Here is a 13,438-nt window from a genome sequence, read left to right as displayed (position 1 = left end):
AAGACTGAGTCTGTACTTAACGATTGGAAGCCAGGTCCTGAGATTAATCAATGTTCCTGCTTCAAGAACAAGAATCAAGGGATAGAATTAGGAGTTAATTGTGATGATTTGAGTTTCAGATGTTGGTGGACAGATTAAAGGTCATTATACTTAGAAAGTTTCTGCCTAACAGATTATGTTTTGAGTTGATTAGGAGCATATATGTTAAGTGATAATGATGTAGAAATAATGTTTAAGCATTGGAGTTTTCGGGGGTAATTTCTGCACTTGAGATGTAGGGTCATAAGGTTAGGGTTAAGTTGATAGACTATAGTCCAGGTTGTGACTCTCATTCAAAGAATTGGAATAACTGCTTTAGGTTAGATTTAGTGTGTATGGTCATTGGATTTGTTAAGCACATGTTAACTTTGCTGTGACATCAGGTGATGCGCAGGGTGTTTGTAGTTCTGGAGGATGCATGACTTTTCAGCTAGTTATCAGTGTGCTGTAAGGATACTCAGCAGGTTAACGTATAAGGGTTAATGGTTTGGGAGATGGTGATTAGCAGTGAATGAGTAAGGATTGATGTACAAAGTTAATATGTGCTGAAATGTAGCCGAAAACATTTTTGAGTTTATCAACTATAGTACTTATGATATATTTAGAATCATTTATGCATAAAATCATCATTTTTCTAATTAGTTCATGGATCGTTTCTTGGCCTTTCGGAGTGTTTTCCAGTCCAGTCTGTTGGGGCACCACACAATGACTTCAAAGTCCAGCTTCAGCATTCCCTGGGGACCTTGCCACTCCATTCCCTTGCTGCCTGCTTCAAGCCCTCAGTGCTTTGCCTTGGTGTGGTGGGTTCAGATCGGGCGCAATTCCCACACTGTGTCTCTGGTGCTGACCCCATGGGCCATGTGGCCCTCTCTGTGGACTGACTGCTCTAATTGGGGTCATCGTCCTCAGGGCCTGGTGGGCCAGGATATGCTCCACTCTCTCCCACTCCCCCTTCATCTGGCCCTGTGTGCGCCTACAAGATATGTCCCTCTCCCAGAGCTGCAGACTCAACGCTGTTGCTTGACATAAATTCTTCTGGGTGGAGGGGCAGGCATCCATCCAGTATTTGGTACCGGGACCAGCCCCCCAGACCTCTCCACTGTCTCGCCACTCCATAACAGAGTGTCACACCCACACTTTGGGGCACTGGGTCGAATCAGGTCCCTCTCTCCCTGTGGACACACAAACAATACCCTCCTCTTGGACGGGTCAACGCCCCATACCCCTCCACCATCTCTTCCTTATTTTCATCCTTTATTTTTTCCTTTTCCCAATTCTTCCCCTGTTGTCTACCATGTGCATCCCCGGATTTCATCTGGTCCCTGCCATATTACACAGTCCTCAACCCAAGAAGGTTTGTATACAATAGCTTTCTCACTATGCCCCTTTTTCGTTTTTCTATTTAATGCTTACCTCAGTGGGCTCATGTTGTATTTGTCCTTTTGTGCCTGACTTACTTCACTTAGCATGCTTTCCTCCACTTCTTCCCATGCCGTTATGTGCTTCATACGTTAATCACTGCTTTTTAGCAATGTGTAGTTCTCCATTACATGTATATACCACAGATTTTTTATCCAATCATCAGTTGATGGAAATTTGGGTTGCTTCCAAGTCCTTGCAATTGTGAACTGTGCCACAATGAACGTTGGAGGACAGATGTCTGGCCTTGGTCTGTTCCTTGCCTCTTCTGTGTATATGTCCAGAAGGGGGATTGCTAGGTCGTATGGTAACTCTATTTCCATCTGTTCTCCATATCACCAGATCAATTTCCATAGTGGTTGTACATACTTACAAGTCCACCAGCAGTGGATGAGAGTTCCTGTCTTCCCACAGCCCCTCCAAAACTTGTTGCTTTCTGTTTTTTTGAATTGGGCTACCTTTGAGGGTGTTAGGTGGTAACTCATTGTTGTTTTACTTTGCATTTCTCTTATGGCTAAAGATCGGGAACGTTTTCTCATATTTTTGTTGGTCATTCTGATTTCTGCCCCTGTGAAACTTTTGTTCAAGTCCTTTGTCCACCTCTCAGGTGGGAAATTAGTTTTTTTTTTTCCTTTTCAGAAGCTAGCAGAGTATTGTAGATTTTAGTAATAAGGCCTTTGTCTGATGTGTCATTGCTAAAGATGTTTTCCCAGTTCGTGGACCCTCTTATAACTCTCTTGGTGAATTTTTTTTTATGTACACAGGTGTTTTTTCTTCAGGATATCCCATTTGTCAAATTGTGCCCCCTCTGTTTGTGTCCTTCCCTATTTCTGATAACCTATGTATTCCCTGTGCCAAAGTTCCCAAGTTGGTCCCAATTCCCTCATTCATGGCCCTAATACTTTGGAGTTTAACTTAAAGGTCTGTGATGCACTTTGAGTTTATTCTTGTGCATGGAGTGAGATAAGTGTCTTGCTTCATTTTTTGCAGGTAAATATCCATATTTTTCCAGCAACACTTTTTTTTCTTTTAATTAATAAATATTTTGATTGGGGCTCATACAGCTCTTATCACAATCCATACATACATCAATTGAGCAAAGCACCCTTATACATTTGTTGCCCTCGTCATTCTTTTTTTTTTTTTTACATTTTATTAGGGACTCACACAACTCTTATCACAATCCATACATATACACACATCAATTGTATAAAGCACATCCATACATTCCCCGGCCCAATCATTCTCAAAGCATTCACTCTCCACTTAAGCCCTTTGCATCAGGTCCTCTTTTTTTTTGTTTCCCCTGCCCTCCCCGCTCCCCCCTCCCAATGTGCCCTTGGTAATTTACACATCGTTATTTTGTCATATCTTGCCCTATCCGGAGTCTCCCTTCCCCCACTTCTCTGCCATTCCTTTCCCAGTGATGAGGTCACACGTGGACCCCTGTAATCAGTTCCCCCTTTCCAACCCACTCGCCCTCCGCTCTGCCAGCATCGCCCCTCACACCCCTGGTCCTGAAGGTATCATACACCCTGGATTCCCTGTGCCTCCAGCCCCCATATGCACCAGTGTACAACCTCTGCCCTATCCAGCCCTGCAAGGTAGAATTCGGATCATGGTAGTTGCGGGGAGGAAGCATCCAGGACCCGGGGGAAAGCTGTGTTCTTCATCGGTACTACCTCGCACCCTCATTGACCCATCTCCTCTCCTGAACCCCTCTGTGAGGGGATCTCCATTGGCCGAACTTGGGCCTTGGGTCTCCACTCTGCACTTCCCCCTTCATTCAATATGGTATATATATATATATATATATATAGACACACACATATATACATATACACACATATATCTTTTTTTTTTTTTGCATGATGCCTTATACCTGGTCCCTTTGGCACCTCATGATCACACTGGCCGGTGTGCTTCTTCCATGTGGGCTTTTTTGCTTCTGAGCTAGATGCCCGCTTGTTCACCTTCAAGCCTTTAAGACCCCAGTCATTATCTCTTTTGATAGCCGGGCACCATCAGCTTTCTTCACCACATTTGCTTATGCACCCATTTGTCTTCAGCGATCCTATCATGGAGGTGTGCAGCCAATGATAGGATTTTTTTTGTTCTTTGATGCCTGATAACTGATCCCTTTGGGACAACTCGATCACACAGGCTGGTGTGTTCTTCCATGTGGACTTTGTTGCTTCTGAGCTAGATGGCCGCTTGTTTATCTTCAAGCCTTTAAGACCCCAGTCACTATCTCTTTTGATAGTCGGGCACCATCAGCTTTCTTCACCACATTTCCTTGTTCACCCACTTTGGCTCCAGCAGTTGTGTCGGGAGAGTGAGCATCATAGAGTTCCAATTTAATTAAAGAAAGTATTCATGCATTGAGGGAGTGTTTGAGTAGAGGCCCAAGGTCCTTCCGCCACCTTAATACTTAACCTATAAATATAGACACATCGATCTACTTTCCCATCCTCCTATATATATTTGCATGTACATGTCTTTGTCTAGACCTCCATAAATGCCCTTTGACTCCTAGCTCTTTCCTCCATCTCCCTTGACTTTCCTCCTGCCCTACTACCATGCTTCGTCGCCACCTGGGCTAGAGTATACCTCTTCTCTAAGCAACCTTACCCTTGATCATTCACCACCAGACCTGCCACTCCCCCTTCTCTACCATTTGGGGTCCCATGTTGTTCCCTTGTCCCTGTGTTTGTGAACACCACTTCCTTACCCACCCTACCCACCACCTCAAGTCCCCCCGGAACTGTCGGTCCCGTAGTTTTTCCTCCAGATAGTTCATCCAGCCTGTCCTATTCAGACAGACCTGTGGAGACACTAACATGCACGAAAACAAGACTGAGGAAAACAAAGCAACAGTATACAACCTGACAACAAAACAACAACAAACCACTGACACAGAACAAAACAAAAAACTTCCCAAGAGCAAAGCTTGTAGTTAGTTCAGGGATCATTTGCTGGCCCTTAGGAGCGTTTTCCAGTCTAGACTGTTAGGGCACCACGCCCTGGCCCCAAAGTCCACTTTCAGCATTCCCTGTGGACCTTGACACTCCATTCCCTTGCTGTTCTGCTGCACTCCCCCAGTGCTTTGCCTCAGTGTGGTGGGATCAGGTCAGGTGCAATTCCCACACTGTGTCTCCGGTACAGTCCCCTGTATAGCCCTTAGCCAATGAGGGGCATCATTTCTCATAGTGGGGCCAGCCATGTTGTTCTCTCTATGGACTGGCTGCTCTACTCAGGAACATCATCCTCACGGCCTTGTGGGCCAGGCTGTGTTGCACTCTCTCCTCCTGCCCCTTCATCTACTCCCGTGTGCTCTGATAAGATATGTTCATCTCCCGGAGCTGCAGAGTCAATGTCGTCCTTTGGAACAAATTATTTTCGGGGGAGGGGCAGGAATCCACTTAATTTATGGTGCTGGGGCCAGCCTCCCAGACCTCTCCACTGGTTCCCTACACCACGCTGGATATTGCATTCACACCTTGCGGCACTGGGTTGAAGTCTGGTCCCACTTTCCCTGTGGAGATAGCAACAATACCCTCCCTTGGGTGGATTAGTGCCCCATTCCCCCACTACTCTTTTCTTCCTTTTGTTTTCCTTTCCCCCCCTCCTCCACCATTGTCTACCATGTGCATCCCTGGCTTTGGTCTGGTCTCAGCCATACTACACAGTCTTCACCCCACAAATGTTTGTATACAGTAGCTTTTCCCCCTATGCCACTTTGGTTTTTTTAAAAAAATTTTAAATTCTTACCTCAGCGGGCTCATGTTGTACTTGTCCTTTTGTGCCTGACTTACTTCACTTAGCATGATTTCCTCCAGTTCTTCCCATGCCGCTATGTGCCTCATACGTTCATCACTGCTTTTTAGTGATACGTAGTACTCCATTGTATGTATATACCACAGTTTTTTTAATCCACTCGTCAGTTGATGGAAATTTGGGTTGCTTCCAAGTCCTTGCAATTGTGAACTGTGCCGCAATGAACACTGGAGCACAGATGTCTGGTCTTGGTTTGTTTCTTGCCTCTTCTGGGTATATGCCCAGTAGGGGGATTGCTGGGTCATATGGTAACTCTATTTCCATCTGTTTTAGGTATCGCCAGATTAATTTCCATAATGGCTGTACGTACTTACAAGTGCAACAGCAGTGGATGAGAGTTCCTGTCTCCCCACAGCCCCTCCAACACTTGTTGCTTTCTGGTTTTTTGAATTGGGCTACCATTGAGGGTGTCAGGTAGTACCTCATTGTTGTTTTAATTTGCATTTCTCTTATGGCTAAAGATCGGGAACTTTTTCTCATATGTTTGTTGGCCATTCGGATTTCTGTCCCCGTAAAATTTCGGTTCAAGTCCTTTGCCCATCTTTCAAGTGGGCTATTGGTTTTTTTTCTTTTTGGAATCTAGCAGCGTATTGTAAATTTTAGTAATAAGGCCTTTGTCTGATGTGTCATTGCTAAAGATGTTTTCCCAGTCTGTGGACTCTCTTATCACTCTCTTGGTGAATTCTTTAGATGTACACAAGTGTTTTATTTTCAGTATATCCCATTTTTCAATTTGTTGCCTCCTCTGCCAGCACCACTTTTTAAAGAGGGAATCTGCTTCCCATTTGATATGTGTGTGACCCTTATCAAAGATCAGTTGCCTGTATGCTGATGATTTTATTTCTGGGTTTTCAGTTCTTTTCCATTGGTCTGAGTATCTGTCATTGTACCTATACCATGTGGTTTTGACAACTGTGGCTGTATAGTATATGCTGAAGTCAGGTAAATCAAGCCCTTTTTTTGAGGAGTTCTCTGCTAATTCTAGGTTTCTTCCCTCTCCATATGAAGTTCATCATTAGTTTTCCACTTCTGTGAGGAAAGATGAGGGTAATTGTATAGGGATTGCTTTAAACTTATATAGTGCCATTGGCAGAACTGGTATCTTGACTATATTGAGTCTTCTATTTCATGAGCATGGCATACACTTCCATTTGTTGAGGTCACTATTGTTTTCTTGCAATAGTGTTCTGTAGTTTTCCCCATATAGATCTTTTGTTTTTTAAGTCAGGTATATCCCTAGATATTTCAATTTGTATTTGGCTATTGTGAAAGGTAACACCTTTTTTTATCTCCCCTTCTGTGGCCTTATCTGATGTGATGGACTTTTGTTGATCTTGTATCCTGCCACTTTGCCAAACTCCTCTATTGCTTCTAGTACTCCCCTTGTGTAACTTTTGGGATTTTCCATATATAAAATCATATCATCTGCAAATAACGATAGTTTCACCTCTTCCTTCCCCAGACGTATATCTTTGATGTCTCTTCTTTGCCTTATGCTGTTAGATAAAACCGCCAGCACAATATTAAATAAGAGTGGGGACAAGGACATTCTTGCCTGGTCCCCCTTTTCAGTGGGAATGTGTTAGTCTTCTCCATTGACTACCAGGTTGTCTGTTGGTTTATCATATATAGCTTGTATTGTCTTCAGGAACTTTCCTTCCATTTCTACTCGCTAGTGTCTTAAACAGGAATTGGTGTTGGATGTTGTCGAATGCTTTTTCTGCATCTATGGATATTATCATGTGATTCTTATAATTTTTCATGTCAATGTGATGAATAATACTAATGGTCTTTCGTATGTTGAACCATCCCTGCATCCCTGAAAATGAATCCAACTTCGTCATGGTGAAATGTTTGTTTTATATTCTTTTGTAGTCTGTTGCCTAGTATTTTGTTAAGGATTTTTGCATCAATGTTCATTAGGGATATTGATCTGTAGTTCTCGATTCTTGTGGGATTCTTGCCCGGTTTTGGTATCAGACTTATACTAGCTTCATAGGAGGAATTTGGGAGTTTGCCATCTTTTTATATGCTCTGGAAGATTTTGTGTAGGATTGGGGTTCGTTTTTTCTATAGTTTATTTTGTATAGTTTTCTTATTTTCCCTCTCCTGAATCTCAGCCCTGATTTTTATAATTTCTTTTCTTTTTCTAGTAGTAGGATTGTCCTGCTGACTCCGCTCTAGTCGTAAATTTTGTGCCAGCATATCAGTCCTGAGTCTCTCTTCCTTTCTCAGATGTGCATGTATTGCTATGAAACTTCCTCTGATGACTGCCTTTGCTGTGTCCCATAACTTTTGGAACTTAATGTGCTCATTCTCGTTGGTTTCTTGAAATTTCCCAATTTCATCTCAAATTTGCGCCAGTACACACTCCATTTGCAGTAGAGAGTTATTCATCCTCCAATTGTTTGCTCTTGTTTCTTTGTCTTCCTTTTGTTGATTTCCAGCCTTATGACACAGTGGTCAGAGCGAGAGATATGTATTATTTCAATGTGCTTAAATTCATGTAGATTTGCCTTATGCCCCAGCATGTGGTTTATCTTCGAATATGTGCCATAAGAACTTGAAAATAACATGAATTTTTTTTGTTTTGTTTTTGGATGAAAAGCTCTGTAAATATCTATCAGGTCAAATTTTCTAGTTGTGGAGTTCAGCTCTCTAGCTTCCTTGTTGAGTTTCTTTCTCTGTGATCTATCTTTCTCAGGGAGTGGTGTGGTGAAGTCACCCACTATAATCGTCAAGTCTGTAATTTCATTTTTAATTTTTCGTAGTGTTTGGTTGACGTATTCAGCGGGTCTCTCATTCGGGGAATATATGTTTACAATGCTTAGTGGTTCTTTGCCTACCATTCCCTTGAGCATTATATAGTGTCCCTCCTTATCTCTTTTTTGGTTGGCACTCGGAGGTCAATTTCATCCGAGATTAGAATTGCAACCCTGCTTTTTCTGTATTGCTGATTGCTTTGTAGGACTTCTCCAGCCCTTGATTCTCAGGCGATTTTTGTCTGTAGCTTTGAGATGTGTCTCCTGTGGGCAGCAGATAGATGGGTTGTGTTTTCGAAACCATTCTGCTAGTCTCAGTCTTTTAATGCCTGAGTTCAGTCCATTGATATTCAGGTTTATTATCTCCATCTGCGGATTCTGTGATGTCATCTTATACCTTTTGTGTTGGGAGTTTCACACGTTCCTTTCTCATTAGTGTGTTGTGCATGTGTGTGAGTATCATTCTTGACTTCTTTCCATCCTTAAGCCAATGTTATCTTGAAGTCTGTTTTCTCTTTGTTGCCCTCTGGGTGAGGTTGTTCTAGGTGTTGGTCTCTTATATATGCTTTTTCAGTGTTGCTCTTTTGCCCATACTGCGTCGGCAAGGATCTTTTGTAGGGCTGGGTTTCTTCTAACGTATTCTTTGAGTTTTTCCTTGTGTGGGAAGACTCTAACTTCTCCATCTATCTTGATCGATAATTTGGCTGGGTAGAGTATTCTTGGGTTTGCATTATTTTCCTTCAATTTTTGGAATATCTTAATCCACTCACTCCTTTTCTTCATAGTTTCTGCTGATAGGTCTGAGCATATTCTTATTTGAGAACATTTATATGTGATTGCTTCTTTTTCCCTAGCTGCTCCCCTTTCTGATTTTCTCCTTTTCCTCAAAGTTGGATAATTTACCTGTTATGTGCCTTGGTGACTTCTTTTTTGGGATCTAGTCTAGCTAGTGCTATTTCCGCCTCCAGAATGGTTGCCTGGTTTTCACTCATTATGCTGGGGAAGCTTTCCTCCAAGAATTATCTCACTATTGTTTCAGATGACTTCTTTGTTGTGTCTTCCTCTGGTAACACAATAATTCTAATATTGTTCCGCTTCATAGCATCAGACATAACTCTTAAGTTTTCTTCAGCTTCTCTGATGATCTTATTAGATTTTTGTCTGTGTTTGTTAAAGTCTTCTTGGCTGTCCTCCAAGTCATTGATGCGGATCTCTGATTCCTCCATCGCTTCTCAAAGTCCAAGAGGCTGCTACTGGTTTCTGTTGTCTCCTCCCTAAACTCCTGTATTTCCCTTTGGTTTATGACTTTTACCTCTTCCATCATTTTATCCATTTTCTGTATTGTTTCCCTCATATCCTATATGACTCCAAGTAGCATTCTGAAAATTTCTTTCTGTGGCAGCACCATGTCTGCTTCTTCTATGCATGTCATTATGTTTAGGACATCTTCTGCCATTTTCCTTTGTTTCTCACATTTTTATGTTGAGGTCTTTGGGGCTGATGGCTGTTTGCATTGTGTTGTTTTAGAGGAGCCAGATACCATTTTCCAGGGAGTCGGAGGGCACTGGCTCTCTTTGGGAGACTTGTAGGAGTGTTTCTTCGAACTGCCTATAGCTTATTTCACTATGGAATTAACCTACCACTTTATCCTCCTGTCATTTCCCTATCATGAGAGAGTCACAGAAGGCTGGTGGGTTGCCTTCTTTGGTGAGCAGAGGTTCTTGCAACAGCTTGGAATGTTAATGAGTGTTGGTTGAGCTGCCTTATGCCCCCAGGTACACAGGCCACGGGCAGGAATTCCCCAGTGATAAGTTGGGCAGTTTCCCATGGAAGGAAAGAGGACCTTTCCCTAGCCTCGGGCAAGCTACACAGGTTGGAGCTCACCTAGCTGGGTGTGGTACAGTCTTAAATGCCCTAGGCCAAAGGGAGTGTTCTGGAGGTCAGCAGTGGAGTGTGAGAGAACAAGAAAGAGACAAAGAGGAGGGAAAAAAATTAAAAGTAAGACTGTTTCGACTGTGCAGGGAATATAAGGAAGAGAGGGAAACAAAAGCAACTATGCAGCTGAGTCCCACTCCCCACCCATGGAGCTGCAAGGCTTTAGTCCCTCTGCAGCCCTCAAAGACCATGGGGGACAGAGACAGAGATATAAACAAAAGCAACAATGTAGCTGAACCCTGATCCCTGCCAGTGGAGCTGCCAGGGTATGGGTTTAGTCCCTGCCCAGACTCAGAAGTGGCAAGCTGTGGCTGTGCTGTGAAAAAGCCCCTGAACAGCCTTCTAGGGCTGTGGAGGAACAGAGAGCAGAGATGTAAGCAGAAGCAACAGTGTAGCTGAACCCTGATCCCTACAGGTGGAGCTGCACGGGTCCTGTCCAAGCCCTGAGGCAGGTGAAAGCATACTGTGGCTGTGTTGAGACCAATCCCCACTACAGGCTCCAGATGGTCCCTGCTCCAGCAGATAGAGTGGCGGGGCCAAGGTCACGCCCCAGCAGGCTTCCACTGAGCTGTGCCAAAAGCCCTCAAAACCCCATGGGTCTGTGGCTACTTACCTTTGTGATGTTCCTCCTATGTTCCAGCAGTGGTGAATTTCCCTCTAAGCAACTCTCCTTGACTGGGTTCTACGGAGTCCCTCTGGTATGTGTCCAAATCATCTTTTTTTTTTTTTATGGATAGAAGAATTTTTATTTTTCTCTCTTTGTTAGCCTTTTTTTCTTCCCTACCAAAAAATGTCTTGTTTTCGGAATCCTAGGCTCATCCACCACCTTGCTACAGCTCTGTCCCGGACGCAGCCTAGCTTGCCCTGGAGCTGCTGCCGGAACCACACAGCCCAGCCTGGTGTTTCCGCAGAGGGTGAGCCGCCGCCGCCTCCACAGTCAGCCTGCCCTCAGCATTCGGCTCACACAGAAGGGACCACTGCCGGAACGCAGTCTGCAGTCCACAATCTGCACCAAGCCCGGAGAGCCTCAGACAAGAGTCGAGCTCAGGGAGGATGTCAGGCTCCAGGGTGTCACAGAGCAGCAAGAGAAAGACCAAGAAGAAACCTGACACTTGGGAAGAAGCGAAATTTCTGGTGGGCTCCATGGCAGTCATGAATGGCATGCGAAAGCAGAGAACTTTTTGCGATGTGATTCTCGTGGTCCAGGAAAGAGAGATCCTTGCTCATCGTGTGGTCTTGGCTGCAGCCAGCCCAGTTTTTAATGTCATGTTCACAACTGGCATGCTCGAATCAAAATCCTCTGAAGTAGAACTCAAAGACAGACGCAGACCCTGACGTTATTGAACACCTGGTGGAATTTGCTTACACTGCAAGGGTTTCTGTGAATACCAACAATGTGCAGTCTCTGTTGGATGCCGCAAACCAGTACCAAATGGAACCTGTGAAGAACATGTGTGTTGATTTTTTGAAAGAGCAAGTGGATGCTTCAAACTGTCTCGGTCTAAGCATTCTAGCAGAGCGTCTAGACTGTCCTGAGTTGAAAGCCACTGCAGATGCCTTTATTGACCATAATTTCCCTGACGTTTCCAAAACTGAGGAGTTTCTCCACCTTGATGCTGAGCTAGTAACAAGTCTGCTCAACCAGGACTCCCTGACCGTGAGCGCAGAGGAGGAGGTTTATGATGCTGCTGTCAGGTGGCTGAGACATGATGCACCGAATCGCCAGCCTTTTATGGTGGATGTCCTTGCTAACGTCAGATTTCGTCTTATCTCAAAAAAATTTCTTATGTAAAACCATCCCATTTGAATCCCTCATTCAAGACAATCCTGAGTGCCTTAAGATGGTGATGAATGGAATGCGGTATCATCTACTGTCTCCTGAGGATCAGAAAGAACTGGCAGATGGAGCAAGGCCTCAAAGACCACAGTCTTGTAGATATTTTAAGCCAAAGTTGGAAAAAGGTGCATATGGCACACGATCCTGAAGTGAGAATGTAACTTCAGAAATTTCATTTGATGCATGTTTTGCTCTTTAAAATTACCTGTGTTGATAACTATTTTGTATATCCAAACACATGTTTTTAGTCTTCAAGTAGAACAGTTTAAGTAACTGAAGAATTGACCCCAAATTTTCAAAAAAAGTCTCATTCAATAAAGTATGTTATTCTCAAAAGCCAGCATTATTAGAATTCCATCACAATATGTTCAGTATTTATATTAAATGTGCCCACCCTCCCTTATTTTTGTTATAAAACTTTGTCTTGGAAATATTTTGCCACTTACTAGGACCTATTTATATTTTTTCATATTAATTATTTCTAATATAATAATTGCAGAGGCAGCTTTTGTTAGAAATTATTTACCTTGCCTCATGCAAAGTGAACAGTAGTTTATACTCTGATATAAGTAGGCTACTTATTAAATAGGATTGCTTGGTAATTATTTTTAAATTCTTATACTTGGCATTGTTCAGAAATCTGGAATGATATTAGCTGTCATTCATTGAGACCCTCCCATAGCTGCCCTATACCTGCCAGGAATGGTGGCTTTTCCTTATTATTAAATTGATTTCCGTCAGAGAACATTTTCAGTAGTAACATGTAATTTTCCAGAATTAAGTCAATATATTTTTTGGAGCTAATAAACTTATACACTATTATCTCTATATATTCCTTGGATTTAAATGATGACAGGAGGAATTACTGTATTAATTACTGGCTGAAAAATGATAGAAAAGGAAATCTTAATCTTTTTTCAAATATTGTCAAGAAATGACTTCTTGGCACTCTATTGTAAAGGTGAATCATACCATTCTGAGGATGCCAGGGAAGAGAGAAGAACTTTTAATCTATGAAAAGAGGATAATTGGATTTCAAATAGTTCACTGAGAAATTTAATTAAAAATAACCAGATTTCTTTTTTTTTCCCACAACTTTTGGAAGATTGCTTTATGATCCTGAGGGAAAGAGAAGGGTGAGTATGTTGGGCAGAAATATATTAACCATTGTGCATTTCAAGGAAGGTTCACCATTGCCATTTCGGTGTTCTAATTGGAAAATTCTCCTTTAGAGATGACAGACTATTTCTTGTGCTCCTCATTTTAAGTGGGGGCTCCTCTTTTGGCTTGATATCTCTGCATAATTTAGGCGATGGGTTCCGTGGCCTTTTGTGTCCACTGTAGTTTGACAAAATGGCAGGCCATTCTTAGGCCTGGTACACTCTTGATAGATTCTTATATAGAAAACCTAGATTTTTATTTTATTTTCCCTCTTACCATACCTATCGATGTTTGGGATATATTTCTCCTATTGATAATGGTGAGTTGGGTATTTCTCAAACTACTGACGTTCAGATGTGAGACAACTTCCAATTCTGTTTAAGACCGATGCCTCTATCCTTTTCTGGGAATTTTATTACATACCCTGAAGTCATTCAAGGCTCTTGTC

The 13,438-nt window shown here is 42.7% G+C and overlaps 1 pseudogene; it reads left to right on the top strand.

Annotated features, from left to right (window-relative positions):
* Positions 1-11,045: 11,045 nt before the first annotated feature.
* Positions 11,046-11,784, top strand: LOC142435824 (kelch-like protein 7 pseudogene; annotated as a pseudogene).
* Positions 11,785-13,438: the final 1,654 nt, after the last annotated feature.

This window comes from Tenrec ecaudatus (genome assembly GCF_050624435.1).
Source record: "Tenrec ecaudatus isolate mTenEca1 chromosome 2 unlocalized genomic scaffold, mTenEca1.hap1 SUPER_2_unloc_1, whole genome shotgun sequence".
Classification (NCBI taxonomy): Eukaryota; Metazoa; Chordata; class Mammalia; order Afrosoricida; family Tenrecidae; genus Tenrec; species Tenrec ecaudatus.
This window is presented reverse-complemented; position numbering and strand designations above follow the sequence as displayed.